The sequence below is a fragment of the Puma concolor genome, chromosome C2 (assembly GCF_028749965.1).
Source record: "Puma concolor isolate L17-30 chromosome C2, mPumCon1.1.hap2, whole genome shotgun sequence".
NCBI classification, from domain to species: domain Eukaryota; kingdom Metazoa; phylum Chordata; class Mammalia; order Carnivora; family Felidae; genus Puma; species Puma concolor.
This window is the reverse complement of record NC_141675.1, coordinates 129502275-129519082: the sequence shown is the minus strand read 5'-3', so window position 1 is coordinate 129519082 and position 16808 is coordinate 129502275. Positions and strand designations below refer to the sequence as shown.

General features: G+C 37.3%; 1 protein-coding gene and 1 long non-coding RNA gene across 21 annotated transcripts in view; both read left to right on the top strand.

Annotated features, from left to right (window-relative positions):
- The window catches only part of ROBO2 (roundabout guidance receptor 2), a 1716380-nt gene that overhangs the window by 1454388 nt on the left and 245184 nt on the right, over positions 1 to 16808 (top strand). The window lies entirely within an intron of this gene.
- Positions 1244 to 9946, top strand: LOC147577530 (uncharacterized). Its single transcript, XR_015240370.1, has 3 exons — positions 1244 to 3825; positions 4012 to 4315; positions 4556 to 9946. It is a non-coding gene; the product is annotated as an uncharacterized LOC147577530 (long non-coding RNA).

Genomic DNA, 16808 nt, shown 5'->3' with positions numbered 1-16808 from the left:
TAAAAGTTCCTGATTATAAATACTCAAAGGATATTTAAAGGTAGGTCATATTTGAATCTGTGTGTGTTGTGTTAATAGATTAGGTTTTACAGAGAAAATATCCATAGTGTTACTGTAGAAATAAATCATGCTTCTGAAAAAAGAGAATCCAAAAGAGAATCACTCTGTGCATACCCAGCAACTCACACAAGACCAAAAAGGCTTAGTTGGTAAAAATGGTCACGCTCTGTCCTTCTGTTGTACCCTACCAAATCAAGAGATTCAATGAATTCAAACTATATAAAAATATACAGGGTGAAATGCTCTTCATGAAAATGCATTTGAACCAGGTATAACTAAGAATAATAATCAAAGACATTAGACACTCATTGGTAGGAGTTCCATCATAGCATATGCTCTTACCTAGAAAGTTCTGTCCATCTTCTGGCTTATGATAACCCAGGTTGGAGCTGGAGCTTTATAGATGAGAATACAATCAGTTGATTTGAATAAAAAATCCTGCATAAAAAAATTTCTTCATGTAACTTCTCTGTATTTAGTAACCACAGTGTTTGGCAAAGATGTATGTCTTCCTTTAGATAAAGTGTGTATGTATGACATTTATCTATAAATAAATGCCATGAATGTTCCAATATGATTCATAAAGTGTTTGTTGGCAATAAATTGGAGTTAATAAGTGGCTTACTTTTTAAAATATTTTTAAGTTCATTAATTTATTTTGAGATAGAGAGAGAAAGTGCATGTGTGCACACGCATGAGTGAGAGAGGGGCAGAAAGAGAGGGAGAGAGAGAATCCCAAGCAGGCTCCACGCTGTCAGCACTGAGCCCAATGTGGGGCTTGATCCCATCAATGACTAGATCATGACCTGAGCCGAAATCAAGAGTGGGACACTTAACTGACTGAGCCACCCAGGCACCCCCTAAATGGTATTTATTTTTAAAGATTATTTTTCTTTTACTTAATGTAATGTATAACAATTAAGAGCTCTGCATTGTCTTGAAGTGGAAAAAACTTAAGTGCTGTTCCTAGGTTTGTGTTGCATTCTGAGTTTACCTCAAAAATCTTTATTTTAGTAGTATATGCTATTTTTAGGAAAAAAAAATATGCAGGAAGAACAAACCAGAAGGAGAAAGACAAATAGAAAGAGAAAAAATAAAATAAACTTTTAAGTACTAGTACCAAAAGAATGTCTTTAACATTTAAGTGTATAGTTTTCTTTATATTTTATAAACATGAGGAATTATGTAGTGCATTATGAATGTTTCATTATATTTCATTATGTTTTATTACATATATTTCATTATGAATGTTTCATTACATTTCAGTGTAATTTATATATAAATTATATACACTAATATTTACTTCAATAATCAGATAATGAGTCATTTTTAAGCCAATTATATTAACCTTCTCTTTTGCACTTAACTGGGCTTTAGGCATCTGAGCCATTTGCAATCTCTCTTGACTCAGGGAAACCAAAATAGAGGATTTTCAGAGAAGATGCAGGAATTAGTTTGGAATGTTGGGTGGCAAGAAGTGAGTGTTCAGACTGAAAGGGTAGCTGTGGGAGGTCTTGATGCCAAGCTGAAGAGATTTTTCTTAATTTTAGTAACTATCCCGGTGCTATTTATCTGTTCTTGAAATTTTAAGAGAGAGGAACAGAGAGAGGGAGATTAAACTTTGTAGTCTATCGTTAGACTGTATTTTGTACAATGTAAGATTACCTACATAAAAAAAAAAATAATTTACTTTGGTAAGAAACTTTTCTGGGTCAAGTTTATAGACAACATAGATTTTTAATGACTTCATTAAAGCCAAGTCTTGTAAAATAGCCTGAAGTTAACAGAGGTCTTTTTTTTTTTCCTCCTTTCTAAAGGATTCAAGCTCCTGCTTGAGAAACTAACAAAGACTTGATGCTATTTAGTAGTTTGTTGCTAATAGGTGCCTTTGAGAGTGTCTTTGAAAAGACAAGTTAAATTGCCAAGTTTGTTTGTTTGCTTTCATGTTTCCCTCCTTCAATTTCTCATTACATATAGATTCAAGAAAATACTTAAGTGAACTGCAATGAATAATTCTAGGAAGGCACTTAAGACTGTTAACTACTGGAATAGCCTGGTTAAATGCTTTGGATGAATGGCAGAGAGTTAAGTTTATTTTGGTACATTAATCTCCTTGATATCTACAGTTCTTCCCCCCAAAATCTCAGCAGACAGGGTACCCTAATGAAAACATTCTTTGGTGACAAAAGATATATTTATCCTGGCCTTTTAGTCAAGACATATTTTATGGAAGTCTCTTGGTGGTTTCTTTACAATGTGTGGCTTGACCACACAATATTTTGTTTGTTTTGTTTTTTGTTTTGTTTTGTTTTTACATCTCAATTGAATACAACTTTAGCTGCTGAATCAAGAATCTGAAATCCATGTCCTTTGACACAAATTTCAAACTCTACCTTTTAAGGCCAAACTCTAAGAAAGTCCTAAGTCTTTGAAATGCCTACGTTTCTTGCGGATGAAATCTTAACTTAATGAAAATGAAACCATTGTTATGGGTTTCATGTTGTGTCTCCCCCAAGTTCATGTGTTGAAACCCAAATCCCATGTGACGCTATTTGGAGGTGGGACCTTTGGGGAGTAATTAGGTCATGAGAGTGGAGCCCTCATAATGGTATTAATGCCCTTATGACAAGAGAGCACTTGTTTCCCCTCTCTCTGTCTTTCTGCTACGTAAGGTAAGGTCGCAGAACGAAGACTGCCATTTGCAAACCGGGTAGGGGACTCTCACCAAATAGTGGATCTGCTGGCAACTTGGCCTTGGATTTCCCAGCCTTCAGAACTCTGATAGGTGAATGTTTGCTTTTTAAATCGCCCTATCAATGGTAATTTGTTTAGCAGCCCAAACTGACTGAGACAATCATATATCCAAATGTAAATTGACTTAGGATTGCCATGATAATGACTGACACTTATGTGGTACTTAACAGTATTAAGTATAGTCTGACCTTTTCAAGGGTAAGAATACATGAGGGGTGTCTGTCTGTGTGTGCACATCCATCTCTACCTATCTATCCTTAAAATGCCTTTTACATGTGTCAAAAATAGAAACTTGTGTTGTCCTCAGGAAAATAGACCATATAAACCCTAAGTAATCTGCAAAAATCACATAGCTCTAGGAGTCGTGGTGCTAAAAATGACATACAAGCCTCCTGACACTATGGTGTAGGTTGAAATCAGTGCAGTGTACTGCTTGGGCCAGGTTTTTCTGGGCTGGGAGATATTTTGCTGTACACGTGGCAGGTGGGAAAAGAGAGGTGGAGGGGGCCGTGTGTGAAGACACATGACTAGGAAAATGGACAGGCAGGTAGAGAAAAGGATGGAATTAGGAACAGAAGCATTGAAGTTGATTTTTAAATCTACTTTTTAAAATTTCCATTTTGTGATTACTCTAACCATGGAGCTTGCCTTTGCTTAAAAAGATACATTATTTCTGGCCCAGGTTGTCATTATGCTTTGAAAAATTCAAACCTTAAAAATGATAGACTTAGAGGCACGCAGGTGGCTCAGTCGGTGAAGCATCCAACTCTTGGTTTTGTCTGAGGTCATGATCTCAGGGTTTGTGAGATAAAGCTCAGTATTGGGTGTTGGGCTCTGTGCTGACAGCGTGGAGGCTGCTCGCAATTCTCCCTCTCCCTCTTTCTCTGCCCCTCTCTTGCTTGTGCAGTCTCCCTGTCTCTCTCTCTTTCAAATAAATAAATAAACTTAAAAAAAAATGATAGATTCAGATCAAAGGGGAATGAATGGGTGACATGAGTAATCTGCCTCTAGGTAAATTCTTTTTTTTTTTTTTTTTTTATTTATATATGAAATTTATTGTCAAATTGGTTTCCATACAACACCCAGTGCTCATCCCAAAAGGTGCCCTCCTCAATACCCATCACCCACCCTCTCCTCCCTCCCACCCCCCATCAACCCTTAGTTTGTTCTCAGTTCTCGACAGTCTCTTGCCTCTAGGTAAATTCTAATCAAACAGAACTATTAAAATGTTTCAATGATTTTAAGGACATCTTAAATAATTACTAGTATTGATATTTCTAAACCGCACTTAGTTTCTTTCCTGAAGCTTTTATTAAGAACTGATAATGTGAAATCAACCCTGGATTCTTCTAGAGTCACTTTGGGGGCCTTGTCAAGTAAATCAGACATTGGGGAGCATAGCTCCAAAAAGCCAGATAATTCTCTTTAGTTAATCAAAATTATCCACCTAGTGCATTTTTTTCTTCTAAATTTATTATTTTATAAAAAATGGTTTGGAAGAGTTACTTTGCATTACTGTTTTTTTTTTTTTTAATTTTTTTTTTTCAACGTTTATTTATTTTTGGGACAGAGAGAGACAGAGCATGAACGGGGGAGGGGCAGAGAGAGAGGGAGGCACAGAATCGGAAACAGGCTCCAGGCTCTGAGCCATCAGCTCAGAGCCTGACGCGGGGCTCGAACTCACAGACCGCGAGATCGTGACCTGGCTGAAGTCGGACGCTTAATCGACTGCACCACCCAGGTTCCCCTGCATTACTGTTTTAAGAGTGAAATATTGTGAGCAACTCTTCTTCTGAGGAGGCTCTCTTTGATAAGCTGTGCTTGTTCTGTGATTGCCTTATTATTGGTTAAAGAGCCCTTTTTTATGGCTGGTTTAGATAGTTTATTATGCATTCAGGCATGAACCAGATGCAGATATAGTTAATGTGCTCAGCAACCCTATGAGGCTGATATTAAGATCTCCATTTTCAAGATGAGGTAGAATGAGGTAGAGCTGTGTTAAATTAATGTTTACAAATTTTAAATCTACTGAGTGGTAAATTTCTAATTACAATCCAACCTTTTTCTAAATACAAAATTTGTATTGTTAATTTCCATGCCTTATGATTATTATTATTATTGTAAAGTAAGTTATTGTAAAGTAACTCATGCGGACAACTTTTATGGTCTTTCTTACCTTCCCTGGGAGGGTCCTTATAAGAATAAAAATATAGGACTTTGTGGGGTTTCAGATTGTTCTTTGGATTCTTGGTTATTTCCTCCATGGAAGCCAGGGACACTGGGGATACGAAGATGTTGTAGAAGGAGTTAAATATGTCCAGAAGTTTTGTGTCTTTGTTAGATTACTTCATAAGCCCTACAGTTTTTTGAAAACCCAGTTCTAAATGGATGTATTATGAATATATATTTAACGTCATCCTGCTGGTCGTGTATTACTTCAGGGTTTATTTTGTTTTGCTTGAACTCAGGGAGGGGGATTCCAAACCTTAAAAGGCAAGAGAAGTTTGTTTATATTTCTAGAATTAAGCACCCATTCATCCCAGTGTTATGGACCTTTTCACAAACCCAAATATTCTGTTCATAGCTAGATTTTAAACATCTTCTGGACAAGGACAGCATATATTTATATTGCCTTGTAAATATGCTGGATACAACTCAGATTTTTTTTTTTTTTCAAATGTTTCTTGAGTTGGATTTTGCAGTATAATTCATTTTGAATACTATCCTAACTCTTTAAATAGAGGGAAGCAAAATTAAACCTATTGGACATATAAAAGAGATATGTATTTAAAAACTTGGTGGTCTGCTGTACTTTAGAGAGCATCAAGATACTGGAAAGAAAGCTCTAAAGGACATATTCTGTGGAATTAATAAACAGTGATAGACCAAACATTTCAATGGAGTAATGCACCCAAGCAAGGACAGGGGAGTTTGAATCAGACTAAGAGAATAAGGTTTCACCATTGGCACTTGGTTCTCAGACATGGATAGCTTGGAGCAGGTCAGTGTTACAATTTGGCACTATGCTTACAAATGGTTGCTTTTCACTTGGCATTTGCTGTATTAAAACAACACAAGCAAATGGGTGCATCCAATTAAAGATACCCAAGTACCACAGTTCCTTTACGACTGTGATGGAATTGCAGGATAATAATTCCTCAGTACATTGAGGCTGCAAAAATTTTATGTGATGGTCTCTATATAGAATATCATTACTCATGGGCGCTTGGTTTTAAAACAAACATTAGGCATGGGGAAATCATTAAAAGACAGCAAAGCCTTATGAAATATAATATTTCATGTGTAATTTTATGTACACAACCCCTCTTTATAAACATTAAGTGTGTGAGCATGTATATAAGAGGTAAGGAGGCAAAACTGACTTTTAGCTGTGTTTATATAAAGCAGATAATTTCATGATTACATTTCTTAGTCTGTGTGTCACTTACAGTATTTCTTCTCACAGTTGTTGGACAACAAGCTTTGACATTTTAAGAGCCTACAGATGTCATAATTAAACTTAGTAATCAGTCTAGGAATAAACACGTAAATAACAAGGGATCATAAAGGTCGGCAATATGGCACGGCATAAACATGGAATCCCAGTGCTTGCTTCTAATATGAAAAAATGCGTTCTGCAGTTCAAAGCATGTCATTCTTTGCATATGTTCAAATGAAATATGAAAGGTGAAAAACTCTCTCCAAATGATTAATGTAACATTTTACAAGGACATATGGATGTTCTTAGAATTTAACGGGGGAGGGGGAACTTACCTGGAATCAATTATGGGAAATTTGGCAAAATGGAAAGTGAAATATTCATTCGCTCTTCTTCTTATAATTACTTGACATGTGTTGTTAGAATTTTTAAAAATCCAACAGAATAAAATGAGGGTAATTTCAGTCAGTGGGAATGAATTGTATTCAGATGATAGCGTGACAAAAAAAAAGACTCAGGTTTTGGAACTGATTTTGAAGGACAGATTTCAATGGATGCTGAGTAAAGCTTTAGCCTTGGTATTGTCTCTGCCCTGAAATTTTCTCAGACCCTCCCCACGTGATGATGTTTCCCCAGGTCTTCTGTGTCTTTGATCCATATACATGCACATACTTCTCTGAGTGGAAAATTCACAGAATTATTCACTCACCCATCTATCTCACCAGACTACGAAGTTCTGGAAAGCAGTGACCTCTCTTATGATATATCTTTGCATCCCCAGTTATTTTTGAAATATCAGATGCTTCCTATTTCATAGACTGCTGGGTCAGGGCTGAGAGTTCACAATAGGTGAAGAGTAAAAATCTATAACTCAGTGGACAAAATAAATGAATGAGTTCATATGCTAGTGAATGAATGTTGCACAGATATTTACTTACTTTGACTTAAGACTTCTCATTTCAATCACTAGGGATGTAGAAATTGTACTTTTTCATAGGAATAGAAGAATATTTTAAAGCTTTTTTTGGTTAAAAATATGTAATCATTTCAATACTTCAGATGGGTTTCATTAACAAAAAATTAAGATTACCATCATACCAGGGGCACCTGGGTGGCTCAGTCGGTTAAGCATCCAACTTCACCTCAGGTCATGATCTCATAGTCCGTGAGTTCAAGCCCCGCATTGGGGTCTGTGCTGACAGCTCAGAGCCTGGAGCCTGCTTCAGATTCTGTGTCTGCCTCTCTTTCTGCCCCTCCCCTGCTCATGCTCTGTCTCTCTCTGTCTCAAAAATAAATAAAAACATTAAAACATTTTTTTAAAATATTACCATCATACCTTTAATATCTTCATATTATCCTTACAATTAAGCCTCAGATAACAATTAAGACTTTGCAGTAAGTGTGGCAGTGTTCCACATAAATAAAAGTAAACATTGCAACTAAAATGAGGCAATGATTAAAAATGTGCAGAAGTCAGAGTTGTCATTAATCAATTAAGTATAAATATTAATTTTAGAAAGCACAACGTTTTGCCAAATAATTTTTCCAAGTCTACTAAACGATCAGAGATTTTTAGGAATTTAGAAGTTTAAGGGAAATTAGAGGAGTAACGCCCCACAATGTTGTTGGAATGCAAGAAATATTATTAATGTTGCACAGGTCAGCAAAAAGAATCCTTGAGTCAAATCTAGCCACACCCAAAACTGAAAATGGTTACTTTCTGGCCCTTTACAGGAAAAGTTTGCTGAATGGCAAAACTTAGAGGCCTCTATACTTATTATTCTGTGTACTGATTTTTATCTTTCAAATAAAAATTAGAATTAAAATGACAGAATCAGATATTAATGAGTCACTTATTTTTCTTAGTTCCTATAAGCAAGGTTTGAGGCAACAGATTTAAATTTTTATTAACATGACCTTATATTATCTCTACATGTTAAATATGAATGAGATGCTGACTGCAAGATTGTTATATGTAGCAATCATAATTAATTTGATGCTAAGCATAGGTATTGTCTCATTTGTTTTCTTTCCCAGGATTTTAGAATATATTTATGGATAAGGCTAAAAGGAAAAGTGTGACTACTCACAGTCCATTGGATTTTTACACATTTTTAAGTTCTAGGCTTCAGTGCTACTCCCTGCCCCCACTCCATTAGATGTATTTTTTTTAATGTTTACTTATTTTTGAGAGAAAGAGAGAGAGACAGAACACAAGCAGGGAAGGGGCAGCGAGAGAGGGAGACACAGAATCTGAAGCAGGCTCCAGGCTCTGAGCTGTCAGCGCAGATCCCAACATGGAACTGGAATTCAGAAACCTTGAGATCATGACCTGAGTCAAAGTAGTACACTTAACTGACTGGGCCACCCAGATGCCCCATCCATTAGATATTTCTTTTTATTTATTCTTTTAATGTTTATTTATTATTGAGAGACAGAGAGAGGGACAGAGCATGAGCATTCAGGGGCAGAGACAGGAGAAGACACAGAATCTGAAGCAGGCTCCAGGCTCTGAGCTGTCAGCACAGAGTCCTATGTGGGGCTTGAACTCACGGACCGTGAGATCATGATCTGGGCTGAAGTCAGACGCTTAACTGACTGAACCATCCAGGTGCCCCCATCCATTAGATATTTTAAACTTAGCAAATGTTTGAACTTTATTTCAGGTTTAGATTGCAATGTGGTGAGAACTCAGTGATGAGGCACTTTTATGAGGAAGGATAGGAGAAAAGACTATTGCTTTTAATAGCTATAACTCCCTTTATGTTTGTAGATATTTATCAATAATAAGTGACGAACAAATAGGAAGGGTCCACATTACCGTCTGCTATCAAGGAATACATGGTACAGGAACATGTGGAAGAAAATGGATTTTTGGTGGATTCAAAAAAATGTTATCAGTGGTTTGGTCAAATATCTTCTGAAATAAATATTATATATCAACCACAGAATTCTTTGTCCTGAGTCTGTTAGAAGAGCTTTTCGCGATTTATATGACCTTATAAACAAATATAATGAAAAGTACTATGACAGTTCACTGACACATTGCCTTGTTGAGAATGTGGTTTCCATGCCAAGAACAAATATGAAAAATAGCATAATATCTCTGTTGTACAACTAATCACAGTGCAGTTGTGTGCCCATCAGTTGATCTTTTGGAGGAATTAAGGGAAATTCAAAAGAAAGATTATCATGTGCAAACAATGAGAGCTTAGATATCTTGCCGACTGGCCTAAGGTCTCCCCATCATTCCTGCCGCGTTTACTTTTTGTATCAGGAGTTAATTAAGGTGAAACATGAGGTAATTAGGGATAATCCTCCTGGCCTCCTGCTGGCCTGTTGCCTCCTAGGCCATTGCCTAAACCAAACTATGTTCACAGTTTAAGAAAAAAAAGCAAATTTTCGTAAAAGTGATGCACATGCTTTCTTGAGACATGATGTCTCATCTTTAAGACTATGGTTTTTAATGCCTTTGCATGGAAAAGGTATAAAAGTGATTATTCTCTTCTGGAGTTTTGATTTAAAAAGAAAAAAAAAAAAACTATTGTAGTAATACATACCTGGTCACTGGCAGGATTATGGAGTTCCATTTCTTCACCGTGTCTGTTACTACTAGATTCAATAAAATCTGCACTAGGATAAACCTTTACTTTTGATTATGCTAGAAAGTTATGCCCTTTTCCCCCAACCCCCAAATTACATTCTTTGTACAGATTTGTCAGTGAATTGTACATTTACAACTATAATAGCAATTGGTGGGTGGGTGGGTGGGGATGAGGAGAAATGAAAAATAAAAGCAAAATTTTTCCCTGAATAAACATCGAGGTATTTTATCCTTGAGGAACATTCTAGCCTTTATAGTGTGGCGAATAAATATGCCAGGTAGTTACTGACTTCTCCTTAGAATACATACACCTCTGTGTGTTTAGGTATGTTAGTTCCATAGTACATTTTTTCATGAATGTGTTTTGTGTGCGTGTGTATGTGCTGTTTTACTTTTGCCTTTTTAATGAAGGAAAGAATAAAAAGGTTTAATATCCTTGTTAAGCTTTTCTAAGTTGAAAGGGAAGCACGTGCCCCTTTACAGATACCCTAGCCTTCTAATTTACCAGCCATAATAGAATCTGTACTCTTGCCAAAAGGCATTTTATTAGGATGTTAAGATTTTAGAATTGACAGACCCCCTATATTAATTAAACAGCAAATTGCTAGTAAGCAGCCATGACATTTATAAAGGAGGGCATTTATAGAAGAAGTAAAATCTTTTCTGCCATATTTGTAATATCCTATCAGGTTCTGGGCTAAAAAACCTATTATAATAAATTTCATTTTGTTGTTGCTGTTTTTTCAATTGCTAACAGAGTTTTAACTTCTATTTAGGCTACACTGAGTCCTTTTCTGTCTTTTTAGCTGTGTTTTAGAATTGTTGGTGCTAGCATCTCAAATACATATATATTTTAAGTCCTTTATGGAGATTAAAATGCCTTCTGTGGAGTAAACCAGTAAAGGTTACAGAACAGTTCTACGACAACAAGTTGCTAATTCATACCTTGTTTGAGACTCTGAAGCAGTTAATATTTATGTTGCTAGCTATGTGGCCAAATCATAAACTCTTATTTAGTGGTGAATATCAAAACCTTCAAATATCTGATTCTTACTTTTTTTTAGAAAATGAGAGAAAAACAAAAACATGATTTTTATTCTCAGGCTTTAAGACTAAAGGAAACTCAGGATGAAGTTATTTGTGTTTATTTAGTGAATTTGGTGTCAGTCCCTTAAAGTAGATGTGGGGCCTTTTCTCCTGCAAAATTGCAAAGAGAGCATTTGCACTATGGCATTTAAGAATATATCAGATGAGATTTTCTATTGATCCCAGTGGCAGGGATGAGTGCCCTGAGAGAATAAATGAGCCGCCTTTATGAGTCTCCTTGTCAGCAAGGATTTAGCTGTTTCATTTGCAGATTCCTGTAAATGTTCACCAGATTCATGACCAGTAATTTTCACTGGAGAAGGACTGGACCATGGGTAAGCAGGTGACTCTTTGTCATTAATGGTTTCAAATAGCATTAAAAATGTTCTGGCAGCTCAATTGATTCTGATGAAGATATGGAGCCCAATCGCAATGTGTCTCTAGCTAATATTTCCAATTATCAGGCAAAGCAAAGGACCAAAGTGAATACTGATAATAAACACAGACACACAGACACACACACACCCTCAATACATACACAAATTCTGGTCACATAATTTTTCAGTATCAAGATTTAAATTGAAATCTAGAGATATTCACACTTAGAATAGCACAGTAAAAATACATGTGAACCAGAAACGACTTCTTACATAATTACATGTATATTTGCTAATCTTTACAAGATAATGGGTTATCTTCCAAGTGACCAGTAAATTGCATGCAGTAACTGATATATATGCCCTATTAGAAACAGTAGCTATGCGATGATTTTGACTCTACATACGAGCTAGTGTACCAAAATTGGTTTTGTATTAACATTTGATGCAGAAATCTTCCACAAATTTTGAGCCATGACAGATAAATGGATTAATATATCTTTCTGTGGGGGCACCTGGGTGGCTCGTTTGGTTATGCCTCTGGCTCTTGATTTCAGCTGAGGTCATGATCTCAGAGTTGGTGGGATCGAGACCTGCACTGGGCTCCATGTTGACACCACAGAGTCTACTTGGGATTCTCTCTCCCTGTGTCTCTCTGTCCCTCTTCTGCTCGTACCGTCTCTCTCTCAAAATAAATAAATAAACTTAAAAAATATGTAGATAGATCGATCTGTGTGGAATCTGTTTCTATATATCAAAGGTTTTAGTGTATGTGTTAATATATAAATCACCTACCCTTAATGTAAGGTTTACAATTCTAAATTTATTATTATTGGTCTTAAAATTTCATTTGGAAGTGTGTTAGAAAATGCTATAACTCTCTCTCTTTCTTTTTTTTTTTTTTTTTTTTTTTTTTGGCCTGTATCAGTTCTGGTATGGAATGACTCACAAAGATGACTGGGTTACATACAATAAAGTATTCAGTGATTTTTAGTTTCTCATAAGCACAGAGTGGAAATAAAATATTTTAGTATCATTTTCAGAATTTTCCTGACTCCTGTTGCCCATTTATCCTTTCTCCTAGGAAAGAAGTGCCTGTAGGCTTTTTGCAGGCTTGCCCAAGATCATCCCTGAGGCCACATTGCTGGTGTGGGTGCAAATTCATAAAACCTTTTTTGAGGGCAATTTAGCAATATGAATTAAATTTATAAAATGCCTGTAGTCTTAAACCCTGAAATTCCACTTGAGTAAATGTATATTTCAGATAAATTAGTGTGTGCATGTGTGTGCATGCAAAATGGCATTTTATGTATAAATTTATGCATTATAGCATTGTTTTATATAGCAAAAGATAGTCATCAACCTAAATAGGATGAAGTCAGTAGGAGATTACAGGAAGGCCACTATGCATTGATACAGCAAGGCTCCCAAGATACTTTATTAGGCAGGAAAAATAATGGTGCTTAATTGTATATTGCCATTTAAAACTATTTTATAAAAGTAAGACAAATGAACATATAGGTACATATATGAGTATCTGTGCACAGTAGCAATATATGCATGAACCATATTTGGAAGGACATAGAAAACATTAATAATATTATTTGGTAATGGAGATGAGAACTGTATGAAGCTGTAAGACAAAGCCTGGAGCAAGACATTTTACAAAGAGCTTTAAAAATGTTTTTATACTATAGGGGCACCTGGGTGGCTCAGTCGATGAAGTGTCCAAATCTTGATTTCAGCTCAGGTCATTGATCTGTTCATGAGTTCGAGCCCCACATCAGGCTCTGTGCTGACAGTGCAGAGCCTGCTTGGGATTCTCTCTCTCTTGCTCTCTCCCTCTCTCTCTCTCTTTCTTCCCTATCCTGCTCACGCTGTCTCTGTCTCTGTCAAAATAAATAAATAAACTTCAAAAATGTTTGTATGCTAAAAAAATACATACAAAAATACATTTCATCCTTTATTGTTTCTTCACCAACCTGATCTATCAAGTTCGAATGTTTAAATTTTTTTTTTTCAACGTTTATTTATTTTTGGGACAGAGAGAGACAGAGCATGAACGGGGGAGGGGCAGAGAGAGAGGGAGACACAGAATCGGAAACAGGCTCCAGGCTCTGAGCCATCAGCCCAGAGCCCGACGCGGGGCTCGAACTCACAGACCGCGAGATCGTGACCTGGCTGAAGTCGGATGCTTAACCGACTGCACCACCCAGGCGCCCCTGGAATGTTTAAATTATGTTTTTCCTCCTCCCCACTTTAGTGATGTTGATTTTGACTGGCTATTAGAAAAATGGCCTAAATTCATTAGTGTGTTGTAGACTGACAGCCTCATACCTCCCGGAGATGTTTCTGAGTCAGAAGAGGACAGTATTAATTCACATGGAATTCTCACTGGTTAAGCTTTGGGCAGTACCAAAAGGACTTTCCAGGCAGAGTGGGCAGGATCATTTGATTAAAGTGAGCCCAGCAAGCCAGACAGCTGTAGTGCTTTCATGCACCTCCCTGACAAAACAAGGAAGTACCACAGCAATCACAGCAAGCTTCTGAATGGAGCCTGATGCCCAGAAGGCTCCCAGGCAACTGCACTTTAGAAAACTAAGTGGGACCAATTCCAGGTCCAGAAGGGACAGAACTACTGAGCTCTTAGCCAGGGTAGCTTAAATTGTGGTTATGACATAGGGTTTTATAAAGGCACACGTGACATTTGCTTAATGCTGCAGTGCTTCTAAAAAATAAAGACTCCCCCATCCCTCCTCCAGATCTACAAACTCAGATCTTGTAGAAGAACCTTGACTTGAGCAGTGTTGCTCCCTGACTAAATCTCTGGGTCTGTTGCTTTCTGGATCCCAGTAAATAATGCTGAGATTATTATTATTATGAGTGCTATCTCATACCAGAACTGTTCGTTCTTGGAACACCCAAGTTCTAGGCAATCTTTGAGCAGCCAAGCCCAGGGTTCTCTGTTAAAGATCTGAAAGTCTTTGCAAAGGCCTTAAAAGCGCCATCCTGCCAGGACTCTTCCCAGAAATGCTTTCCTAATCCATTTCCTGGGTGCTCTCTGCTCACTGTAGGCCTAGCCCCATACTAGTATTTGATACTGAGCTAGCCTCTGCCTGGGGCACTGAGCTAGGAAAGCATGTTCCTTTTCCACTATAACCAATACCTGTTAGCTTTTGGGGATGAGTCAGTGCAGCAAATTCTCTAAACTCTATTTTTTTTTTTTTTTTCAAATTACCAAGCATGATATTGAGCTCAGCACTTTTCTAGGCACTGAGGATTCCAGAGGAAACAAAAGAGACCAAAATATCTCCATGGAGCTTTCTTCCTAGAAGTGGATATAGACAGTAAATGCAAATAAAGAAAACATATTGTTCATATGATTGAGTTGTAGAAGAGAGAAAGCATAAAATGGGAAAAACCTTATGTGTATTTGGAGGGGATGGGTGGTGAGCAGCTGGGGAGTTGTGACTTTAGATCAAGTGGTCAGGGAAGACCTCCCTGAGAAGGTGAATTTTGAGTGAAGCCTTAAGGGAAATTGAAAAATAACAAAAATTAACAATGGAGATGAGGGGTGTGGGTGGAAAATGTTCTAGGTAGAGGAAAGAACAAGTGCAAAGGTGTCAAATTGGAAGTGCTGGAAGGTTTGTGCAAACAGAGTAGCCTGGTCCAGGAGAAGGTAGACTGAGTGATGAGTTGCGGTAAGAGTATTGAGCAGAGGCCAGGTCATGCACTTCCTCTGGGGACTTTGGCTTTGATACCAAGCTAGACCATTGAAAGGTTTTGAGAAAGATGAAATACATCTTATGTCTTAAAAGGATAACTCTTGGCATTGAGTCAAGAACTTCCCACATGGGAGCAAGAACTGAGACAGGGAAATAACATACAGTGATCCAGGTGAGAGCTAACTAGGTGGGGGCAGTGGAGGTGGTGAGAAATAATTAGGATCTGATAAATTTTGAATCTAAACCCATCAGGATTAGAACACTTTATGTGAGGTTATGAGAAAAGTACAAGAGTCAAAGATGACTCACCTTTTATCTGATAGACTGGAAGAAGGAAATTGCCATTACTGAAATGAAAGACTGTGAGAGGTGAAGGTTTTATGGATAAGTCAAATTTGATGTCTGTGTGACATCTAACAATGGAGACAGTAAGTGGGTCGTTGGAGGCATGAGTCCAAGGAAGAGATCTTGCTTGGACATTTGGAATACTAGCATACATGTAGTAATTAAAGTCATGGGGTTTGATAACACTCTACAGGGAGTGTGTGGAGGCAGAAGAAATCTCAAGACTGAACTTTGGGTCACTGTAATTTTAAAGGTTAAGAAGGTAGAGGACCTAGCAAAGCAGAAAGAAAGAAAAAAAAAAAAAAACAAAACATTAGCCAGTAGACAGAAAATTGAATGAGTATATGATGTCTCAGGTTAGTGAAATAGATATTTAAAGTTGGAGAGAATGTTCAACTGAGTCAAATGCTACTGAACAGTCAGGGAAGGTGAGAAGCAAGAACTGATCATTGGATATGGCAATGTGGAGGTCACTGGTAACCACTATAGGAGCAATTTTGTTGGAGGAGTCGTGGAGAAGTCTTTACTACAAAAGGTTCAAGAGAGGATGACAGAAGAATAATTGGAGACCCCAAGTAAGGAGGTTACTCCCAGAGTTCTGCAGTACGGGGAAGAGAGAGTTGGAGAGCATCAGAAAAGGAATGTGGGGGCAATAGAGGAGTTGTTTTCATTTGTTTTTAAAATGAGATAAGTTAAAGGTTGTCTGTGTGTTTATGGGAATCATCTAGTAAAGAGGGAAAAGCTAATAATACAGAAGAGAAAGGGGAAAATCACGGAAGCAGTTGTCCTTGAGTGGGCACAAGGAGATGGGGGCTAGGGACAAGTGGAGATGTTGCTCTACTCTAGACACATAGATCATCCATTCATGACACATGGTAGATAATGGGCCCAGAGGCAGTTATATGGGTAAAGGAGGTAGATAATCATATATATTTGATTTTTGTAGGGTACAGGTCACGATGCAAGATCATTTTTTCACATTAATGTTTGTGGAAACAAACAAATGGAAACTGGCTTCCATTGTTTTGTAGAAAAACAATGAATTGTGTTGAAACAGAACAGATTTCCAGACAGTGTTGAGATCTCTGGTAATCTATCACATATGGCTCCTTTTATAGTCAACTTGTATAAACAGAGAATTCCTTTTCCAACTTGGTTTAATTAGACAAAGAAGCACTGAGTGCTCATGATTACTAAGACCCCACCCTGCCTTCAGGGAGCTGCCTATCTGGTGGGACAAGCCCCAAGATATGGTGACCATTTTTTTCTAAACAAAAATCAGGACTGATCACCCCACCCATGGGCTGACGACAGGAGAGAATATTTAACATGAGGACTATTCAGGCATATTCAGGGCATATGTTCACCATTATTGTAATTAGTATCAGATGTTTGTAAGTGCTGAACCAGAGAAATAA